Raw genomic sequence first — 17651 nt, 5'->3', positions numbered from 1 at the left:
TTGAAGTGCCTAAAGACGTGTGAGGTGAACAAGCCCCTTATGTACTAAAACCAAGACCCAAACCCTTTGTCCTCACTGACCTAGTTATTTATGTTTTATGCACATACTTTCCTCAGATGAAAACTTTAAAGACAAATAACAATACCAGGAAATACTATTATTAATAATATCAGGAAAAATACCAAGAAATATTAGACTGAAACTTGTGACCTCTTATTCCTTTTGCTTGTATCAAAATCATCAAATCTAGTCAATGTTCAGATTTGCTCCTCCAAAATCAGAAACATCTCTCAGTATTACTGCAGAGAATTTGAGGTTTCATATTTTTCATCTTTTTCTCCCCCTAATGATGGTACAGGAATGACACCCTGCATTCTTTACATAGACTAATTTATGAGTAATTCAATGAAACAATGAACATTGCATTCATGTATGAGTTTTCTGGTCAACCTCTGACTGATAAAATTACTAAATTTCTTTCTAAACTATATAAAAGCTGAAAAAAAAAATAATAAAAGCACTGTCTGCTAGTACTTCACAAGCTGGTCAGCGGGGCTGGACTGTGTGAGAATGCAGCTGCTGACTGACACACAAGTGACTGCAAGGAAGGTGTGCCGGAGAGTGTCAGCAAGACCAGAAGGAAGCTGAGTGATGAAACGCAGAAACCCATGGAAAGGTGATAGCTGATTACCATGTAAGCCTAATAGAGAGCACTGTATCAGGGCAGAAATGTCACAGAAGAAAGTGCAGTGAGTTTCTTTTGGTTTTTCTGTTGCACACATGCAGAACGCTAACAGCAGAAGATATTTCAAAATAGGTTGAATGTTCATAAGCCTGACATAAAGAAGGTTCCTTAAAGCACAGATGTTTGGAAAGCCATTTATTGTTAGTATAAAGGCATTGCAAAAACGGACATTGTGTTTCAAAATCCTGCGATAACGCAGGGAGGATCAGATTTGACCAAAATAAGAGAGTGGTGGGAAGGGAATCTGCTTCATACAGTTACATCTGAGGGGTGTACAGGCACTTCTTTCAGATTAAATTAACCTCAACGTATGCTATGAAAAACAATAGAACAACAGCTAAACACATGGCCAATATGCTATCATCAGGTTCAGCCTCTGTTCAGGGAAATATATGAAAAATGGTGGAAAATAATCAGATTTTCCAAACACTAACCAGGAAAATCATACAGTAGTCACCTCTTGTATCTACAATAGGACAGTGCAGTTTTCTGTGGAAAAAAAAATAAATCAATAGTCTGGGATTATAAAGGAACACCTCAGACTGTGTAGTCAGATCTTTTAAAAAATGTAGACCAAAATCTTACCCGATGATTTCTCTGTCAGGCCTAACTTCCACTAACTTGTGTAGACAGAAGTTATGCTCACTCATTGAGCAAGCAGTTCATGGCTGTGGAAAGCTTAGTTGTGTTCGGCACTGGGTATTCTTCTGACCCAAGATAAAAATCTGTACTGCATCCAAAAGGAGTTCTTCAGACTAGTTTTTTCCTGAATATGTTTGTTTAACATCTGGGACATCTATGATACAGGTTTAAACCTGGTTCTCACTCTCCCAAGCAAAACTGGAGAATGTTGTACAGCCTGGATGTTGGGCTCTTAGCTGAAATACTAAGGAGGCAATGGAAGAGGCAGAGCGTGCCTTTGTGCTGTCCTTTACCTCTGCATCTCCATCGCTGTCCTCTGGATCATGTCCTCATTTGGATCATGAGTTCATGTTTTATATTTCCTGTGACGTTCTTATGTGTGAAAGAAGAATAAAAAGTCCCCGTTATAAATCCTACTTGCTTTCAATAAAAGGATATTCTCCTTTATCTTTCAGATAATATTTTATCCTTATCCTTGTGTACTTAGCATACAGCGTTTCAAGAAGAATATCAAATGTGGTTTCTCTTTTCCTGCTTTTGCGTGCCGTACCCTATCAGTTTCAAGCTATGTCTAAGCTGTTTTGTTTGTATCATTTCCTTTTCATTTCAGATATGGCCATCTGTTGGGAACATACATAATTTTGTGAGGAATGCTAGTTCAGTTTCAGATGGACTTGCATGGGCAGACAGACCTAGGACACAGCCTTGCCAGTAGCTGAAGACTGGGTCCATGAGAAGATTCTTAATGATTTTACTTAGCCTTCGAACCAGACATTACATGATGTGTAATTAAAGCTGGGTTGTCATTTCATGACTGTTGGTGGAGGGTTTCTGAAGACATTACAAGTTTTACTGCTAAAAATCACAGCCATTTGAATATATAATTAGAAATATACTTTTGTTGAAATCCAGAATCGCCACCAAGGACTTACTGAAATATTTACATTCAGTGGTTCACTACACATAATAAAGGAAAAATCCTAAATTAGAGTTTAGTTTATATGACTCTGAACTGCAGGTCCGAACACCTACATAAACTGACACCTTGAGCACCCATTCTGACCTTTTAAAACCTTTTAAAAGTGTTTGGTAAATCACTGAATCACTGTTTAACTCTCCCCCTCCCCCCCCCCTTTTTTTTTTTATTCTTCAGATAAGAATCTAAATTATTGAAAATGATGCCATAAACTTGATAATTTCTGTATCGAACGATGATACTGAATATTAACTGTAAATAAAAGGTTGATCCTCATTATGCAGACTGATTTTTTTAACGTTTCTAATAATTTCAGAATATTTCAGACTATGTCTGTTCTTTATTATGTAGTCAGAGCCTACTCTTTATTATATAGTACAATATAGACAGAAAACAGAAAGATTTCCTATTAAAAGTTGAGACTGTCTGGAGAAATCAACCTACTAAGAAGATGTTCTTCATGCAATATGATCAAGAAGCAATTTTTGATTGTCTGTGTTTTACCTTAGATTTCCATGATCTGATTAGGCACTTTTTTGGAAGGGCTTCAGACTGTGAGGGCTATGAGTTACTTGACACATGAAAACTACCTTATGTTACAAATATCTTGGGGACTGTGAAGTCAGACCATCCAAACAGACCATGGAAAAATTACTTTCTGGAAATTGTTTAAATCCACTAAAACACAATTCTTATATAAATATCATGTTGTTACAGAGGAGAGATTTAAAACCTAGAAAAGTTTTTGACTTAGAAGACATGAAGATAACTAAATAAATTGGTTTTCTCCCTATGTTTTGGCATTTGCACTTAGCTCTCCTCCTTGTGTTCAGAAAAAAAGTGCCCATGAATCAGTCATTTACAATCCCAAGCGTATGGAATATTTTTTCTTGTTGAGGAATGTGACATTCTTTGCAAAGTAGAAACAAATGGTGCAAATTCATCTGCTTAACAAGGACTGGCAGTCTGAAGAGAGTCTGCGAATGCTACAAATGCAAGTGCATTTTAGAAATATATTTTTGGTGCAAGCTGAAGCGTGCTTGACATGTGTTTTGTTGTGCAGTATTGGTAGTATGATGGCAACATGATGTGGTCTAGGTTAATGCTATACTTGGAATTTTTTTGGTTTGTTTTCCGCATTCCCTCGCTTCCTTCCTCAGTGAAGCTATTTCCTTCCAAACAGTGTTTAAATTGGTATAGGCTAGCCAGAGCACAGTCTGGGCTGGTTATCAGCAGGCCTCACAACTGGAACGACTGTCTCTAGATTTCCTTATCCACCTCCCCAGCAGTTACTGTCATCAAAGCAACTGATCCTAGGATGCAGATGAATAGCTGCTCTTAGAATAGAAATCTGCTGCAAGGTCAATGGTGTTCAAAACAATCTGACCAACAGCAGGAAATTCCCTCCAAGATTGCTAAATCTTGTTTACAAGAGATGTCTTTCTGCAGGATATACCCGACCCAACACTCTGCTAAGAATGTCATGTGACATAGCACATTTTCATGGGGAGTCTCAGAGAGCAGATAGGATGAAGTCCTGGCAAAATTCCCACTTCCTTCAATGCAACAGGGTTTCACATGAAGTGTTTCATTAGAGAAAGAGTAGAAATTTTCAGTGTGTAAAATCAGTGTTGTCAGGTGATGTCAAGGCTGGCAGATATAAAATAAATCCTGGACTAAACAATCTTTGAATAATATTTCCCAGAGAAGGATGAGCGAGCACTGGGACACTGGAACAGCCACATGCCACTACCAAATTCTCTCTTAGCAAGACCAGCACAGTGGCTAATCACTCATCTTTTGTTGGGAAAACAAACAAACAACAACATATTTTCACAAAATATGGGACCAACAAACCTAGAGGATACTTGTCATAAACCTTCAAGAAACAACTGTATTTCAGAAATCCATTACTTGGTCATAGCTATTTTACAAATAAAAACAAAGGTGCAAGTCAACAGATGATTTGTCAGTTCTACATATCCACTCTGTCCTAGATACCAGCAATTGTTTTCCCTAACTGAGAAACGTAATTATGGTTAAAGAGACAACCAAAACAACGTTTTTTGTCTACATTCAGTCTGTACAATCATATATCAGCTCTCAAAAACCCAGTCAATAGTTCTGAGTTGCCACATCTCAGGTAAGTCCCCTACACTTTTCAGTACATTGATTGGTGACATAGATTTTGTACTTTCAATATGTAGACTACCAGTTGACTTAATCTCATTTTTTCCGGTTCTGGTTTGATTATGCCAACAAATTTAATTGCACTGTTTGTGAGCAAACATTCAGGCCATTGAAACGCCGGCAGAAAGCGTTGACAGACATGCTCTCTATATAACCACCAAGAGACACTTTAGCCAGTCGTGATTGCTTGTCACAATTTTCTCATTGCCTGAACTTTAAAAGGTCTGACTGTTCACATCCATTTAATGCAAGTATTAAACCTCTGAGTGTTAGTGTGACAGCATGGCAACTAAATGCCTTATTATCTCAAAGCGTGTTAAATGAAATGTAGTCAAATCCTTCTTTGCCATAACCACCACAGTATTAGGCTTATGCCCTCAGCAAAAACTTGTAAGTATTTATCTTAAAGGACACACACCTTGAGGTTCACCAAATCAAGTGGAGAGAGGAACACAGATAATGGACTTCAATACTGACGCTTTTTCTTGATGCTTTCTCAAAACATTCGCAGAATCACCAAATGTATGTGACTTAGGATCCCCCTCAGATTTCATTCTTACTTTTCAGTTCTCTCAAGATCATAAGAAAAAAGGAAATCTCCAAGACAGAAGTTCTCAAGCTGCGGCCTAAGTACCAACGCAGGAGCACAAGCTTCTTCAGAGCAATACTCAAGCACTACCCCAAAAAGCTGCACACCTCCTTTTGCACACGTGGCCCAGCAGTATGGATTTAGGAACTTTTCCTTTAACAAAGTCAACTCAGTGACATTCATGAAGTCTTACTCTACCACGAACACAGAGCCCTCTTTCTATTTGAAATAACAAGAGACATAAGGTAGTATTTATGGATTACAGGCTGTGCCTAACAGAGGTGTCATGAGTTGCCAAAGGTCGACCTGACTTCACCTTTTGTTTCTCATTTATGATTACGTTGCTATGCAAGGCAGACTGCTAATCTGTCATGGGGATTAGTAGCTTAAATTGCATAAAAAACAATGACATCAAAAGCCTTATGACAATAATATCTTGCTATTTGTTAGTCTGTTCCAAGGACAAAATACCCATTAGTGCCATCATATAAGATTAAGTAAGAACAATCAGTTCCAAAGAGAAAACATAGGTTACAGAAATATCACAGATTTAAAGTAATACTGATGATATAGCTGAAGAGAAACAACTAATTTTATTGGGTGACATAGACTTTGTACTTTCAGTATATAGACTACCAGTTGACTTCACCTCATTTTTTCCAGTTCTGGTTTGATTATGCCAACAAATTTAATTGCACTGTTTGTGAGCAACCTTTTACATACAGAATGTGCTCAAATTCATTTGTAGGACAAGCTTTGTAGGACAAAACACTACCCTAAATTATATATTTAGATTCATGCAACCCAACCCCTTCTGGACTTGTTAAGAGACAGACATATAAAATGAAGTACAGTTAGAATCACTGCTTGCAAAATTTAAGCTTGCATGCCTGTAGCTTCAATGCTTGGTTCATAGTGCAAAGAATACATTTTGCAAGATCTACAAAACGTTTTCCATTAGGGAGGTCTTTGGTTGTCATTTCAATCTTTGGAAGGTAAATTCAACTCTATGTATACATATTCACTCTGCTATCCAAAGTCAGCACTAAGTGAACAGTTGTATAGTTTTCTTGAATGTGTGAAACAATGAATATGTGAACAAAAGAGAGCTATATAAACAAACAAATGAGCATTCTTCATGCATCCATTTCCCCTGTACAATTTAATAGGTGTTTATGCTATTTTTAGACTGTTCACAGTTTGTACTTAGGGCATACGATATGTAACATTCGCTGTTGGTCTAAAGCCCTAGTTAACTTGTCATGTGTACTTTGTTACAAAATTGGAGACCTAACCTTCATAAATAAGAATGAATAAGGATATCTCTCAAACAAGGATAGGGTGGAGAGCACTTTGGAGAGTGATATAGACAAGAGGAAACAAGGAGACCTATTTAAAGTTACTGCTTGTCCTCTTTAGCTGAAGAAATATATTAGGTTACAAATAGAAACACTAGAATTAAAATTATCTGTTTTCCTTCCTGATTAGACAGAAAGGTTTCTTGACATGTTTTACATAAGAGATTTATTTTTCTCAAATTATTCAGATTTCTCCCGTATTCTCACAAGTAAATGCGAATCCTTTTCATGAGTGCTGCAATTACTCAGAATAAATACACTGCGAAGCCCGATCATAAGGTCCCAGAGCAACATTTCACCCTCCTGTAAGTACTGCTGTACCCGTCTGCCAGAGCAGGAGGAAAGAGCTGGCCTCCAACAGGCCATACCAGCACCAGGTGCCAAGCACCGTCACTGATCGCTTTTGTGCATTACTACGCAAAGATATGTGGCATTTTTCATTTCATTTGATTAACTTCCTCAGTTCTGCATGCCAGATGGGAGGTAGGGAAAGGATTTCCCTCTTTTCCTGTTACTGTCCTCAAGCATCACTGGCATAGCCGATCTCTCATTTTCTGTCACTGTTCATCACAATTACCGTTCATCACAATTACCGTTCATCACAACCAGAAGTGATCTTACAGTTTTGATGGGCTGCTCAGCCACATGTATAAGGCCACTTTCAGTACAGATTTGCCTACAGAGTAACTTCTGGTAAATTTTCTGTTTGCCAGCCAACTACCGTGTGGCAGTCTGTGCTTATGGCATAGAGACAGCACATACTGAGGCTAAGACTCCTCCTGGGCTTGAAACATCTGCCTCCTATTGTTCCTTCTCAGTGATACCCATGACAATGTGGCATCTGTCTAGCCAGATATATGAGACTGCTGGTTTCTTAGCATTTCAAAACTCCTTTCACTATGCATCCAGGTGCACATGCCATCCTAAGGCATCTTAGCGTGTTAACACAGGAGTCTTCATAGCCAAATAAGTAAAGCCCAAACTACCACAATAAAAGGAAAAAAAAAAAAAAAAAGAAATCTATTGCAAAATCTTATGTGGAATAATATACATAATAGAGTAAGAATGGTGTTAGGTAAGCAGTTCTTTAATTCAATACCATTTTTTTTTCTATTTGATAAAAACTAGAAAAAAAGCACATCTCTTAGAGGTTATTTTAAAAGAACTGTTTTCAAAACATTTCAATATTTAAATTGGTTCTCTTGATTCCAAACAATGGAAATCAATAAGACTTTTTGGCCAAGTAATACCTAGCTTTTTGAATTTGGTCCCAGCTAACGATGATCTCATAAAATGATGATTCTATTTAGGTTTTCTTAAACTGCACAAAAATTATGCCCTTCTTTAAAATTTACCTCTCTTTTTCAAAAGTGAGAGCACACCTACTGTTATAATAGAAGATCCAGTCCCAGGCTTGTTTGCAGCTGGATATAGTTGCAAAAAATCTCAGCTTTTAGTGTTATTTTGAAGGAAAGTTAACTCTAGGACAGTGCTATCTGATCTTTTCATTTACATCTAGAATAGGCAGATAAGCAGTACCCCATCTCTCAACACTGTGTTTAAACTTAGACACAGCCTATATCAATCAGACCCGTAACTGCATGTTAAAACCCTTGAATTGTTTTAGACAAAGATGGGTTGAAAACTGAAGTCAGTATAGCTTAGAAAAATAATAATAGCAAAAAGCTTTATTGTTGTCAACCAGCAAGCTTAATCGCACATTCGATATAAAGAAAACAGATGTGCAGACACTGCTGAAGGAAACAGGGCACCTTTGATCTACTGCTGGCTTCTGCTGCTCACTTACAAAGGACAGTTGCTTCCATTAATAAGGCTTTTCTAGTTTATTAGGTTCACTGATTTCATGTGCCCAGAGCAGGAGGGAAATTGCACTGCTCTGTAAGAAACCACTTTGATATCTTGTTAATACAGAGCCATAAAGCACTCATGTCACTTATTGCCATAAGTAGGATACATTTGTAAATAGTTGGTATGACTGCTTAATGGTATGTGAATGTGATAATAATGAGACTGTGAATGGTGGGAAGGAACAAAGGTAATGCACTGTTAGATGAGCTGATACTTGCTTATCTGTAAGGAATGAACTCAGGTGGGGGAAGAAAGAAATTGTTCCTCTGAATGAGTGCAAGTTCTTCAGAATCAATTTGCAGAAAAATCTACCAAAATAATTTTGGTAAGTTGACCAAAGTGAGTATGATTTCTAGTTTACTTAAAAACACTTACAAAAGTCAGAACAGATGGCTAAATAAAATAATGATGTCTTATTTGAAGAAGTCAAGGAGTTTATATTTACTCCTATTACAAGATCAGTTATTGAATATATTGCATGTATTTAGCTCACCTGATTATGCAAATTAATAAGAACTATACTGATTGCACAGTGTCTCATATTCGTGACAGTCCTGACATGCATACAAAATGCTTTTTGAAAACAAAGTGCCTAAATCCTGCTAATTTTAAAATTCAGAATTTTAAAGATGCTTGCAGAGCTTTAAAGGCTAATCTCTCATATGTGTTATTTACTGTAGCAGCTGGTAAGTATCTGTGAAGAGGTGTGCCAAAAACTGGTAAAATAAGATTAATTTACACTGTTGCTTATCTAGTTTACTAGATGTTGCTGAAATACTGGATTATTTAGATTCTCAGTTTTATTGCTATTTCACAAGGCTTTACAGAAAGTAAAAAGTTAAATAGTGAGCTCCTTTCATTGTCCTCCAATGAATGTCACACAGCATCACTTTTTTTAAAGTACCTTGTGTTCCTGTGCATGCCATGTTGAGCTTCTCTCTTTAATTTCCCTCTATACTCTTAATTTATAAACCTGTCTACTGAATACATACGTTTCAGCACAGTTTGTACTTTTATGTGTTTATCCGTAGTGACATTTCAGTTTGCTACAATTTCTCTAATGCAGCAGTAATATTTAAAGCAAACCTCCAGTTCAAATTAAGCTACAAATGGCAAAGGATTTATATAACTCAGAAAACAGATCTTAATTCTCCTGGAAGTTTAATCATATTGCCTCATAATGGAATTCTGGCTAGCAAACTTGATTTTCAGCCCCGATCTACCTTTTTATGCAAGATTATTTCCCACCTTTAATTTCTCATATGTGCTTATACCCAGTGGAGCGTGGATACATGCATTTGGGGCTAAGAAATTCAGTGCTAACCCCTCTCTGCTCATGCTGAGTTTGTGGGGGAAAACCTGAAACCCCGCCTGCAAAATATGTAGGTCAAAAAATTAGAGCTGGGTGTGCTGCAGTGTGCTTGCTGCCAGCTGAGCACGTGTGTGAGCGGCTGGGGGGGCTTAGCAGTTGTCCTCTCTTCATGAAAGGAGCCACACTGCCCAAAATTCAGTGGTTAGTAGTGTGCCTTCAGCCACTGCCACCACTACGGCACTCATCCTCACCGTGGGCAAAGAGATGCAGGGTTGCTAAAGTTTTTTTTGCTATTTATACCCTCACACTGAATTTAAAGGGACTTCAAAAAAGCTGAATCTTCCCAAGGCACTGTTAAACTGTTCACACGCAAGAGAGAATACTTTTTGAAACCTTTCACTATCACAAACACAAACACACATACATATATCACATCAAAAATTTCTCTGAATTAGTTTGTGTAACTGCCAGTGACTAAGAATGGAGTTACACATAAGCAGTAAGAAAATTTCCTCTACCCCCATCTGAGACCACCAGTGCTCTGGAGCTGTGGCCATGCTCAAGCACTGCACTTCCACCAGGAGCTGATTGGAGCTGGGAGAACTCTGGAAGGACGTCACTGCACATACACGTTGCTGAAAAGCATTAAGAAATGAGATCCTGCTGTCCTAAGTGAACACCACATGACACTTTTCCAGAAAGGGCAGTTTGATGTTAGCTTTAGGAGGTCAAAAGTGCTGGATGTGCAGATTTTTCTTCTTTTCTTTTCCATGGACAGCTGCATTTCAAAGTTGGGATTGTTTTTTTCTGTGCACATGTGTAGAGTACTGGAACGGCAGCAGATACACACATGGAGCTTCAAACACGAAAGGACTTTCTATTTTGATTCTGAAAAAGAAGTAAGGAAAACTTGCTCATGTATTTTGGGCCTTTTCTAGTGTTATTAAAACTAGTGATGCTCTCTTTGATGAAGAATCCAGTTCTGCCAGTTTGGTGTATAGCATGCTCCAGACTCAGTGTGGGACAAAATGAAAAATATTTTGGAGCAGGACATTTCTGCAATATCCAGTATGATATATTAGGATGCTTGGTATTCTCATCCTCAGTTAACTTGCAAATTTTAATATTATCTCCTTATTGTTGTAGAAAATTAAAATATGATTGAAATTGTTGTCTCCGTTATGGAAAGGCTATTTTAAGCATATTTCCTGCATACACTAATTTACCAATTCCAGGCAATAATTGTCCTATATCCATAAAATAGGTACTTGTATATAACATATCAGGCCTTTTGATGGAACAAATGCATCCAGAAAAACAAATTTAACAAAGAGAGAGAGAGAAAAAAAGTGGAATTTATTTTTTTTCTGGTTAAAAGTTAGTTCCAGTACACTGCTTTATTTTGGTCAGAAGCACTGTTTTCAGGATGACTTCAACAAATTCCTCTACGACTGTAGTTTTTTTGAGAGGTTGCAAATGCTACATGAGAATTTTTTGGAAAAGTTTTGGGTAAATGAGAGAGTATACCTCCATCAGGCAGATGAGAGCCAGTCTCAGTGTTGGAATTTGATTTCCATTTCTTCTTTTTCTGAGAGTCATCAGTCCTCTGTTCTTCTGGCTTCCTTCACAACCCTGTGCTGAGGCACCTTCCCATTGAAGCACCATGCTTTTGCCATAGCCCAGCAGCAGACAGAGGGCTTTTAATGCACAGTAAGAGACAGCTGATGGCAATTAACAACATGAAATTTGCAAATACATTTTTATGGGATTTCCCATAAGAGCGATCATGAACCTTCTCACTTTCTTCAAGAGTAAATGTTCCAATGTGCACGTCTTCCCCTTTCCTTTAACTTAATGATATGCCAGCAGTCACACAAATAGGAAGAAGAGAATCCATGTGGAGACTATTTCTGTTGCCTAATATACAGGAGAAGCCATACACCAGCTCTGACGGTGATTTACAAATGCGGAAAGAATTGAAACGGAAGATAAAAAGCCCCCACTTGCTGGGTGTAAAATGCAGACTGTTTTTCAAGAACTGGTGTATTTTTTTTTTCTGGTCCCATAAAGTGACTCGATTTTTTTTTCTAGTTTCCTCCTATTTTTCCTGAATAATATCTTGTTATATGTTTCATGTTTTCTACTAAGCATTTAAGATAAAATGGGCAGGTGTGTATTCAAGCCTAATCTGCTTTGAAAGCACATGAAAAATATCAATGGAAACTCTTGTGTACTCCCACAGGTAGTTAGCCAGACATACGCTCCCCTTCATTCCTACCCAAGCCCTTTTAATTCAATGAACTGTGACCAGTAAAACAAATAACAACAAAATAACAGAGACGTTTAAGATGTACAGAACAGTAGTCTTAGTCATATCTTAAATTTGATGCTTTTTTCAGAACATTAATTTTAATAGAAGTAATCAAATTTTTAAGCACTAAGAAAAAGACATCAAAATATGCTTGTGGTTATCTGTTTTTTTTTTTCTATGCCAACTGTGCCACTGAAATTGATGTTTAACTGTACTGTACTGCACTTTTTTTTTAAAATGCAGACCCATAGACATATAATGCATATATACAATTGTTTCTAACATTTTTACTTAGCTAAATTTGCTAAATTTACTTAGTAAATTTGCTAAATTTACTTAGCTTAATTTGCTTAAATACAAGATAGATTTTCTTTCTGGTCTAGTTATGATTTCTTGTTTACAACACATTATACAGTATAAAGAATTTCTCCTATTCGGGAAAAAAAAATGCTGGCTTTGCTCATCGCTATGAACCCTCTCTCCTCAAATAAATCTTCATCTATAGCACTGTCACTGTATGCAGAGCTGCGTTAGTTAAAGGGTGCTCAGCACCTGTTCCAGGCTCTGCACGAACATATGGCTGTTGTCAGTCCTTGTCTCGAACAATTTTGTAGCTAATATTGTGAATTGGCCCCTGGCAGAAAACTGAAATGATGGGAATGAAATGATGTGATGCACTGAGGACAAAGGGAGCACTGGAGTGAATGATCTTAAATACAAGGGGCAGAGAAGAGTTAAATCCCTGTGGAGATTTCCCCAGGTGGTGGATACTGAAACCTCATGTTTGAAATTACATCTTGCTGTGGCAGCTCCAAAGAAATGGAACCAGATGTGATCATCATTACCCATCAGGCCACCATGGTAAGCTAATTTTGCCAAATAGCCCAAATATACACAAAGCTGTAATGACCTTTAATTCCTAACAGCTTCAGTAGATCTTATGAAAAGCAGTGGTGGGCTCAGGGATCAGAAACTACTGGTTTCAACTTTCAAATGGGCTGTCTGAGGATGCTAACCCCTGTGACATTACAATATAAGATGTCTTATAAGCAAAAGAAGTATTATAAATACCATAAATTGAAATATAGAAGAAGAATATGGACTTGTGAAAGCAGAAGTAAAACAAGTTTCTTGGTAATCATATTTGCTTTTTGCAGTCTGAGGAAAAATGATGAAAGGATATTGTTGCTATTTCTGCTCTTAAATACATAGATCTGATGGGAAGATAGTGAGAACAATACAGGAATTCAGATGATAGGATAGTGGAAATGGAATTAGATTTTATAGTCACCCATAAAGTCTACAATGACAGTTCAGTGCAAGGGTACAACTTACAAGCTTTTTTTATGTAGGCTTGCTGAACTATTTCTTCTTCTCATGGTAGTTGCAAAGATTGAGAAATGCAGACTATCTTTTTATTGATCTTTGAAATCTCATCAAAATGCCTATCTTCAACTTGTTCATGTTCTTCTGCTGGACTACATTCTTTCCTTAGCGAAGTTATTATTGCTTTCACATCAGCAAAATTCCTTGCTCCTAGTAAGACAAGCTATTTAACTTCAATGCAATGAAAAAGTATTTCCATTTGAGATCATCTAACTTTATTGCTTCCAATCCAATAGGCTATTACAAGATAATTCAAAAACTTCCCAAGCTAAGTTCAAGTCAACAATTTCAATCAACAAATCCAGATGGTTCATTTCTAATCTAATCTCTCTCTCTTTTTCAGTTTCACTGACTGTCCATCCTTTCAGCTGTTCTGTGTATCTGGCCAGTCAAAGAAAAATAAATATCCAGATAATATACCATTGATGCACACTGATCAACACTCAGTAAGGTGCAACATGATGCACACTTCAGTAAGGTTAAAATACCATGAAACAAAACCATGCATATAATTCATGACACTTCTACATTTCTTACAGGTACCAAAGAAAGTTTCTTTCATAATGAGACAAAGAGAAGATGTTTAATGTTTTACTATGCCAAGTTGCAGGCCAAACCTTTAAAGCCTACAAATGACAACATATGCCCATAAGAAATGGAACAGATTTTACCAAGTACTTTCAAAGAATTCAAATTGAAAAGTGGCTTCAAGTTCTCTTAAAACTGCCATGGCTGGGAAATAATCCAAGGAGTCTGTGTTTCCATAATACTTGTGCAGATGCCAGCGATAAATATTTGTGCAGTCATTTTCCCTCCTGCTGGAAGTATCTGAGTGCTAGCTTGAGGGTCTCAACTGACCACAGAAAATTTTATCTTCCAAAGAACAGAAGACTCAAAGAAATCAAATTATAGAAGCTATTACTAGTATATGAAGATTTAGAAGATAGATATCTGAGCTCTTTAAATCAAATACATAGGCTTCTCAAATACTGTGCAAGTTATTGTGTGAGATTTTAGGGCATTTATAACGCAGAAGGTTAGAGTTGTTGATCATGATAGTCTTTTTAGCCTTAGAAAATGAACTATGGCTGTTCCATACAATCTGAGAGGCAAAAAGATGAACTCGCAATCTACCAACAAGGAGCTCTCAGTGGATTCTAGAATATCTCTAAATTACATCTAAAGGTAAGGAAGAATCAGCAGGAGAGAACCTTAAATATTCCAACCACAGGGTTATTTTTGCTTAAGAATGCTTCTTATCTCATTCACTTCACCCTTTTATAGAAAAGCAAAAGCTGATCAACAGAGCAAGAGTCATACATGTATTTGTGTATGTGTGTATTATATACACTAATATATACTAGAACAAGAACAAATCAGACAGAAAAATCATCTTCCTTTTCTTACTTGATAAAATCATAAGAAAAATCTCTGATGCTAGCTACAAGACTAAATGTCAGGATTCTACCAATAGCGTACATCTCATTAGGTTCCTAGGTTTCTAAAATATGTGGTGTGCAGCAGAATGTAGTCAGCGCTTTCATAATAAAGAGCTAGAATTGTCAATATGTCCATTCAGCATATTCTTACAGCAGACAAACAAACAAATTCATCAACATAAATGCCTGGTTGCAGTCTGGTTTCATCTGGTTCTGCAGAGCAAGAGATTTTTAGGAACAAGATTAGAGTTCTTCTTTGAATCTGTTGCATGAATCTCTGCCGCTGCATCAATGGTTAAAAGCAGGAGGAGATAAAATCAGTGCTATGCTTGACTTCTGCAAATATTCTCAAAATGTCTGTCCAAGGCTTCTTGACTCACTTTTGAAACCAAGCGTTTGAGTTTGTCCCCTACTCCTTTCAGCGAGATCACTTTTTTGTTTTTGTTTTTTTTTTTTCAAATTACTGATTACTCCTTAAAAATCTAGTTGAGAACAAAACAAACTTCTCCATGCCACACTGCTCAGGAAAGATGGTGTTTTCATTCGCACCGAAAAATGTCATGCTATGTAGCCACTTTAGTACATGGTTGTATATGCCAGGGCTCTCTGGAGTTCAGCTCTGTGTGGGGTTCAACAAAACCCAGAAATATTTACAGAACTACTGATCAGCAGAAACATCATGGCAAATGAAGCTTTAATTTACTTGAAGCTTTAATTTACCATTTTTTAATGAAAGGTTTCAGGATGAAAAGTAGGAGGTATGGCTAGAGTTGGTATATCAAGGCAAGCACAATGTACCAGAAAGCTGTGTACCTGTCTGAGGGCAAAATAAAGATCATAGAATCGTAAATATTCCAAGTGGGAAGGGACGCACAAGGACCACTGAATCCAGCTCCTGGCTCCACACAGGACCACCCAAAAAACAGACCATGTGTCTTGAGAGTGTCGTCCAAACATTGCTTGAACTCTGGCAGGCTTGATGCCGTGACCACTGCCCTGGGGACCCTGTCCCAGTGCCCAACCACCCTCTGGGTGCAGAACCTTTCCCTAACCCCCAGCCTGACCCTCCCCTGTCCCAGCTCCATGCCGTTCCCTCGGGTCCTGTCGCTGTCCCCAGAGAGCAGAGCTCAGCGCCTGCCCCTCCGCTCCCCTCGTGAGGGAGCTGCAGGCCGCCATGAGGCCTCCCCTCGGGCTGCTCTGCTCTGGGCTGAACAAGCCAAGGGACCTCAGCCGCTCCTCATGCATCTTGCCCTCTAGGCCCTTCACCATCTTCATAGCCATCCTTTGGACACTCGTTAACAGTTTTATGTCCAGATATGGAGAAAAGACAAAAACTAAGGCCAGGCTTCATTTGTACGAGCCTTCTGGGAACACTTCACACTCCTGTCTCAGTCCCTCAGCTCTGAACACTGGCAGCAAAGATGTGCAAATGGCATATGTGTGGATAAGAAGATATGTCATGTAAAAAACATCACTGTAACAGAACTGCTTAACCTAGCCTTTCAAACTGCAACTCTCTTTAATAGCTAGCAGCTGCCCTGAAGAATATCAGACTAATGAACCAAGTAAATGCCAACAGCCAATCTCATACATTTAATGTTATATGAAGTATACACCACAAAACACACATTTCCATTTTCCTCATTCTTATAGACCAGAGTCAGTTCAATGCCTGGAGATTTTCTGCCATGACTGGCAGCAACAGGCAAAGGCACGTGCCAAACCCTTCTTGTCTGTGGCTAACCAGGGCTGGCCAGTTTTACTTCAGCTCAGGTGGCAGACACTTTGCTACTGTAGGTTATCTGCTAAAATGCAGCCTCAGAGCATCAAGTAGCAAGAGTAACATGGCATAAACTCTGAAAGGATGCTGAGACGTTTTACCATGAGCTTTTCAGAATACTGATAGAGGCTGGAAGCCTTTTGGAGCATTAACAGAGAGAAAGAGACAGTTAACCAACACCAGACTCTGTATTCAGTTTAGGTTATCTCCTCTGCTAAATGCAGCTGTAATGGTACACAATACAGACCTGAAAAATAAAAAGTGAAAGCACAAGAGAAAAGCAGAATGCAGATTTTCCTTTGTCCCTATGCCTTTTCAGCAGTAGTCTTTCCATTGGGTAAGTTCCCGCAAAGGAATGTGTTAAACTCTCATCCCTGCTTGCCAGAAACTGCAAAATATAAAATGCTCTAATTTATTCTATAGTGCAATTGAAAAGCTCCAGTCATGGATGGGCTCTATTCTATTATCACACAGGAGAACATGAGAAAATAAAGATGCAACTGAATTCAAATCACATGAGAGATGGGGAGTGAAGAAAAATATAATACCACAAAAATAATACCTTGCAGCCTCTATGCACATCTGGTCATGACTTTGTAATATATTACATTGAAAATACTTTATCAGATCTTACTACCCACTTGTGCCACACTAGTATTTTTTCTGCTGACCGGCTAGCTGCTTTCCATTACTTTGTTCATTCTTCTTTGGATGTTTGATTTACCCTTTGGAAACAGAATCTGCCTAAATATTCCTCTCCCGTTATTTTTATTATATGCTTTTGTATAAGATTGACACAGATAGGTGCACATTGAGCACACTCAAACAGAGCCATACTTCAAAAATAAACTATACTGCCAGTTCACCTTCTCACTGTCTGGAAATATTGATACCAACGAACAACCTCTGGGAGATGTTTTCTGCATTAGAAGAACTTGGCTCATTTTGTCTCTCCTCTATTCCTCCACACAGCTCCAGCCCCTTGTGCCCCTGCAAACTGGTAAACTGGGCACTGCAGGAAGAACTCAGGGGACTCGAAAATTCTCTGCCTTTG

The 17651-nt window shown here is 38.0% G+C and overlaps 1 protein-coding gene across 8 annotated transcripts in view; it reads right to left on the bottom strand.

The window, feature by feature from the left end:
* DLC1 (DLC1 Rho GTPase activating protein) overlaps window positions 1-17651 on the bottom strand; it is a 281768-nt gene that overhangs the window by 73776 nt on the left and 190341 nt on the right. The gene's annotated exons all lie outside the window — the stretch shown is intronic.

Source organism: Anser brachyrhynchus (assembly GCF_964034855.1).
Source record: "Anser brachyrhynchus genome assembly, chromosome: 4".
In the NCBI taxonomy this organism is placed as follows: Eukaryota; Metazoa; Chordata; class Aves; order Anseriformes; family Anatidae; genus Anser; species Anser brachyrhynchus.
The sequence above is the reverse complement of the archived record's forward strand: the minus strand, read 5'-3'. Positions and strand labels throughout refer to the sequence as shown.